Source organism: Pygoscelis adeliae, unplaced genomic scaffold, assembly GCF_000699105.1.
Source record: "Pygoscelis adeliae isolate BGI_AS28 unplaced genomic scaffold, ASM69910v1 Scaffold113, whole genome shotgun sequence".
NCBI classification, from domain to species: Eukaryota; Metazoa; Chordata; class Aves; order Sphenisciformes; family Spheniscidae; genus Pygoscelis; species Pygoscelis adeliae.
This window is the reverse complement of record NW_008825108.1, coordinates 6926690-6933428: the sequence shown is the minus strand read 5'-3', so window position 1 is coordinate 6933428 and position 6739 is coordinate 6926690.

The following is a 6739-nucleotide window of genomic DNA, read 5'->3' as shown; positions in this document are numbered from 1 at the left end:
TAGCATTTCCTTTTTCTATGGACAACAAACGCAATCATTTCCACCTGAACTGCAACTAACCCTCTCATTCTCCGCTTTCTGCAACTTTTCACTTAGAAAAAATGCCTAAACAGCCTGGGTAGCTTTGCAAAATATGCAGTACACTGTGTTTGTTTACCTTGGTTCAAAATCGGAAGTCTCATTGCTCCCCCAGACACGAGGTTTAGTCTGTGAGCCAAAAGCGGACGAAACAAACCCTACGCTGGTCGTGTTGCTGCTGAGCCAGTACATGGCCCAGAACACACACGGGCATCGAATGGTGCTAGCCGGGGAATTTATCCTTCACACTCCTCTGGGTAAATCCATGCTTTGACTATTTTAGTGAGGCGATGGAAAACTTTTCCTGCCACGGTGAGTGTAGGCACATTTCCAATCAAGGTAACGCAGATGTAAATGCCAGTGGAGACAAGACTCCTGGGGGGGCTGGCACTTTTACAGTCACTTCGGGAGGTGTAATAGAGTAATTCCTCTCTTGTGGAACTGGAACTGCTCTGGTTTCAATATGACTTCAGCATTTTTTACCATCTATGCAACTGAGCAAAGGATTCAGATTACTTTTCAGAAATGCCTCTCTGCTGCGCTGAACTTGTAGAGCATTGCCACCATGAGTGTGCCAAGCTGGAGAAGACAAAAGGAGACAAGGAGAAGAAAAGGCCACTCTAAACTGGGAGGCATTCCTATGCCCAGTGGAGTGATGTCCATACCAACTAGGTGATGCTGGACAGAAGATGAATAAAACAGTATTTCTCTCACATAGGGAAATGGTTGGTACCTGCAAAAACTTTTCCGTAAGGCCAGCTTCACCTCACAGAGCAGAACATAGCAATAACTGGCAGCCTTGATTGAAGTCTGGTTTTGAATCTCTGTGTCATTGGGCAATAATAAAGAAAAATCAGCCCATTAAAGCCACATCTTCCATTTTTATAGCAACTTCAGTCTGAAAGAATGAAGACCTTTGAAAAATTCATTATTTAAACTTTATCATGTGACCATATGTTATGGGGAAGGAGGAAGAAGTCTCATGAATTTCAGTTTAGAGATGGATAAATTAAGGCACAGGGAGGGTACCCAGGTCCAAAGCAGAACTGTGAATAAAACATAGGATTCCTGAATCCTCATCCTATGCTTTTCACTGTTATTATTCGGAGTATTTGGTGGAGCTATTTTTGGAGTCTCATCAGGTAAAAGGATTCTTGAGTTTTAACTACAGGTTTGTCAGGGCTACAAAGTTTGTTTGGCTTTTGGGGGGTTAATTTTCAGGTGAAAATGTATTTTCTGATTTCTGAGTTCAGGTTTGGCATCTCTGCCATCCTCCAACTAGGGATGAACATGTTGTACTATTTTTAATCGCACTCTGGATCCATCCCTGGCTTGCTTCTAAAGATAAACGAAACCACATGTCAATCCTTACATAAGTTGGTAAGACAATTTCAGGTTTTTTGTTTCTTCCGCTTAGTATCAAGTTATGTTTATAAGCAACTTCAAAAAACCTAGAAGCATTATTTATTTTATATGCAACAGAAGAATCGCCTAGTTGGGCAGCTTGTTTGCAGAATCAGTCTTACGGTCAAAGTGGACAATGGTAAACTAACGTGCTCGATTCTTTTTAATCCTTGTCATTTAATAGTTGTCATTTAATAGTTGTCATTTAATAGTTAATAGAGAATTTATATTCTTTATTCATTTGTATCTTCCCTGATTAGGCTGCGTTCTGTGTAGTCATATAAAGGTTGTTGGTTTTTTTTTAACACGGTAAAGAATTTGCCATTCTTGTTATAGTGTCAATGAGTTCTGCAGGTTGCATATAGATATATGCTGTGTATAAAAGGAATTTATTCCCCAAATTTATATTTTTTTGTATTCAAGCCTTGACTTTTCATTAAGGAATACAGGGCTTTAACGAGCTTTCACTTTTTAGACATCATTTTCAGCTCCTATTTCTGACGCTGATCTAGTGCGTTGACAAGTCTAATAGAGGAGAGGACTATAAAGTGGTTTGAGGTTTTGATGCTGCAACAGATTTGTTGTGTGATTTGAGCACATCATTTGAGTAATTCCAAGACGAATAGGAAAGAATCAATATCTGTGATATAGATAGAGTTTGGTAAGGCTTTTGAAATTCCCTCCTATGACATCTCATAAAAAAGGAGGGACACACTGTCTAGCATAAACGACTGCAAAGACAATACAAGACTGATATGAAAACCATGCTCAAACCATGGTTTTGGATGGCTAATTCTTAAAGTAAAATCTAATCTCAGAGGATCATTCTGGTTCTGATAACGTGCAATTAATTAATGACTTGGCTGATGGAATAGGGAGTACATTTATCAAATTTGCAAGATATGAAGGGCCATAAACATTTTTTTCAGAACAAGATTAGAATTCAGTAAGAATCAGTAGACATAGAAGAAAGTTCACAAGTGACATCACACACAAGCTGGAGGAAGACTGGTTAAGCAGCATTCTGCTGCCATAAGAAAAAAAGCAAGGGATCTATGCTGGGATGTATAAGCAGGTGTGTGATATGTTAAAGCCAGTGCTGTTCAGACCTCAGCTGGAGTGCGGTGCGCAGACTTGAGCACTGTTCGTCTACAAAGGTGAGGACCCACAGGAGGAAGACCAGAGAGAATAATAAAAACAACTGGAGGTCTAAAAACCATCACCTATGAGGAAAGATTAAGATAACTGTGTTTATTCTTTGAGAAAATGGAGGGGATAGACGATGCCATCAAATACCCTGAAGACTGTTGCTTCCTGCATCCACTGAGATAAGCTCATTACCTCTTGTCCTACACTGCAGCAAAGGAGATTAGGTTAGACTTTGGAAAATATTTCTAACTCCAAGGTTAGTTCGGCACTGGAATGCACTGCGTAGGGAGGCTGTGCTGTCTTCCACCACTGGAAGTTTTGAGAAAGAACTTCAGGAGCAGTTAACATCAATCCTGCCTATTTGCTATTATTTTGGGGCTTTTTAGTGGGTAGATTTGAAGAAAAACACAGGCCTCACTGGTTTTAATGTTGTATCAGTTGAATCAGGGAAAGCAGCAAAAAGGTAAGAGCTGTAGTTTTAGGATTCCCATAAGCTGGATGCTTATTTATGCCAAGGTACCAATCAGATTTGCTTTCCAAATGCTTAGCTAAACGTTGAAGAAATATGTCTGACTGGGGAGTTCTTGTCTATACTATGGTTCCCAAAACTGCTAGCACTGGTTCAGCTGAGCTAGTAGAAGGGGGAAAAAAAAATCTCCAACACAGCTAAGATTCATAGTCTCTGTACCTTTTTTGTACATAGTGGATCATTCTTTGTTTCTTTTCACTGTGCTAAGGCGTTGCAATGCGTGTGTGACTTCTATTAATAGATTAATCCTTCGGTTTGCTTGAGGTTATTGTTTTAGAGCATCTTCATTGAAAGGGAGGTAATAATTACAGTTTATTCAATATTAAAAAAAACCACAATAAAAGATACAAGTAGGAAGTACCACAGGCAAGTAGAAAATAAGATTTCAAAGTTTACCTGCTTTATTTATCCGTGAAATTGTTGAGACATCCTCCCCCACCACACACTTGAACATCTTCCATAAAGAGAACAACCATCTCATTCGTTTATTCCTCCCAACCTGTAGGTGGAAAGATTTGATTAGCTGGCATTTGTGTTTGTGTGTATAGATGAGAAACTTTAATTAAAGTCAGATCAAAGAAAAATGCGGCACTTGGCTTCTTTAAAGTCCTGCAGCCATTCTTGCCTTCAACAGAGAAGACTGCCATGGTCTGTGGCTACCTTCTGTGAAACACCTTTGTCTCTTGTGCTTTTACCTCCCTGAAACAGATTTCTTAGGTCCAGCGGACTGTAACTATTAGCGAAGGAAGCAGCCACATTTGAAGACACAGTCTCAGACGGATGGTTCAAATGCAGTAGAAGACCTGGACAGACAGAGATGCAGTTCAGGGGGACTCTGTGCAGTGAGGGAACCATTTGCAATGATGTTTACCACATTTTGCACCAGTATGACTGGAGAGAAACTACGCAAGTGAGACTGTCAGTTGTTAGTATATAGATTGCCGTGGCCAAGTCTGTGCTTAGATACCTATGCAGCTTTCTATCTAGCTGGAGAACGGGAATTTCTGATTTGGGGCATTTAACCACATTGAGGAGTTCAAAAGGACAGATGAACTGATTTAACAAGCCGAGTGAATAGATTTGATGGGAGCAGCAAATACTGGTGTTCATTAGAAACAATGCAGTTTCAGCAAAGTCCACCCTCCAGATTTTGTACATTGTGCAGTTTTGTTGAATGGTCCTGTCAGATTACATCTATTTAATTAGAGGCAGCACCCATGGCATATGTTATTCCACCAAAGCTGTAAACTGTACATCACTTCCCACTGGCAACAGTGACTTTGCTCATTTAGAACAATAGCGATGCATGGGTTTGTTTCTAAAAGGACTTCAGTTCTCCTGATTGCCAGGGACCTAAGGGCACTAAAAGGCCTTAATTGCCCTAATCAGCCTCATCGGGACCCCTACTCAGGCACCTTCTTCCCATAGTGGGAAGGGACTCTGGGGCTCCATTTAAGCCCAGGCCACCAGGATTTGCCTGTGCTGTGTCTTGGGTGAGCCTGTCTTGGTTGCTCGCTCCTTGGATAAGCCTCAGACCTGCATTATAGGTGTAGGTCTACATATAGGTCTCTAGTTCTGTCTCTTGCTCTTCCTGGCAAGACTTCCTGGATGGATCCCAGGCTTGATTTGACATCTCACCTTGCGTGATGGTCACTAGGTGTATGACAAAGCCTGTTGCTATCACCAACCTAGCCCTGCTCTTGACTGTGCCCTCATCAGTGGGGTTACCCTTGGCTCCCAGCTCATGATGCCTGGAGGAGTAGCCCTGCTCTGATGTGCAAGCTCAGGAAGGAACCAAGGGTTGGATAAAAGCATTCTTCTAAAATAGATTTTTTTCAAAAAAATGCTTACTTCTCTTATTTATGTATCTGGATTTAATCCAAATTTTTTCAACTTTTAATTTTAACCATATAAGTTATATTTTCTGTGGTTTGTTGCTGCCTGACTTTTAAAGTATTACATACAGCAAAATACAGGAGTACTTTGACAAAATAAATCTGTTGGTGATTAATTTTAGCACAGTCAAATGTCTTTGGAACTGTATTGCTTTCATTTCTTGAAATGCAAGATGTCTAATCTGGTTAAGAAAGCAGATTGTCATGCCAAGTACTGTTATGCAGGATTAAGAACTATAGGATTACAGATCCTAATTATAGACTCTTGCCAGTTTACTATGGCTTAATACATTGTTTTCAACTTCTGATTCCACTTGTCATGCCTCTCTTGCAATCATGTTTTTAATGAACTTTCTGATGCATCTTCTAATTTGGCAAACCTGTATTCTGATAGCACTGCCTGGGTTCTATTGCATGTCAATATTAGCAAATTAAATAATTTTAAAGGTCAGAGCTCTTCAAACTGAACATCTCTGCTCTGTGAGGCTTTTCACAACAAACTTCAAATTATACTGCTATTTGAATGTTCCACTTCTTGTACTGCTTGGTTTCTTGGCTTTCAGATAGCCTCCAGAAAAGCTGTGGATGATGATTTTCTGTAGCCATTTTTGCTGCTTGAGCCCCCTTGTAGTCAGTGTAGATCTACATACCAAAAAGGAATTTAGAAGATATTACTATTTATAGGTAATATATTTACTTTATGATAAATGGCATTGATACATTTGTCTTTTGACATCCTCTTTGTCATATTTATTTGCCCTCAGTGAACTTCTTGCTTGGTGGATGCTACGGTGAATGTGCCACAGAGAATATTATTTGTCTGTGGCTATGTCCTGCAGGACTGGCCAAACAGGATTCTTTCACATTCAGTGAAAAGCTGTCAAGATAATTAACATTTCAATTCTTGACTGGAATGTGGCCTAGATTCCTTAACTGATGAATGGGATCTTGTTTACATCATTTTTTTGTGGAAGTTCCTCACCATTGCAGCACGTTTCAGCTGCACTAACAACGATGAAAAGTATGTGGTCCAGCCAAGCCTGCTGTCATGTGAAGAATATTTTTTGGCAATCTAATTGGACCAGTGGTAAAATGGAATCTTGTTTATAGTAGCTTTCCAACATTTTGCCTACTGCTTTTAAAGACATAGAAAACACAGAACAGTACAGACCAGGACTTCAAAAGGAAAAAAGTGAAGTCTGCATGTTAACGTCTGAAAAGCTGGAAAATTGCCTGAACCACCCTGGTTGTGTCAGGGTGGCAGTAATGATGGCTTAAGGACATAGGGAAGCCAAGATGAGAGGTAGTAGTAGTATCTCTTTATCCGACAAACCAGTAGAGCTGGAAAAACACATCTTTTTAGCAGGTGAGCCCTATTTTAGCTCTATACGTGGCCTTATTTCTCAAGTCTTGTGCATATAAATTAAGCTCAGCCTTTAATTATTACATGCATTAGGCGGGCTCGGCACCTGATTTGGGGCAGTGCATGCCCCATGAGTGAAAATCACTGGATAATGATCTGGCGTAAGTCTCACTTTCTCATTTTTAATTGTGTAATCCTGTGCCTTTGTTACTGTACACCATTAAATACAGAATTATTAACTTCCTTGTGTTTTTCACGGTAACAAAACATTCAGACTTTAACAGCCCTGCCCTCGAACAGAAGCAATGTTTTAACCCGCTC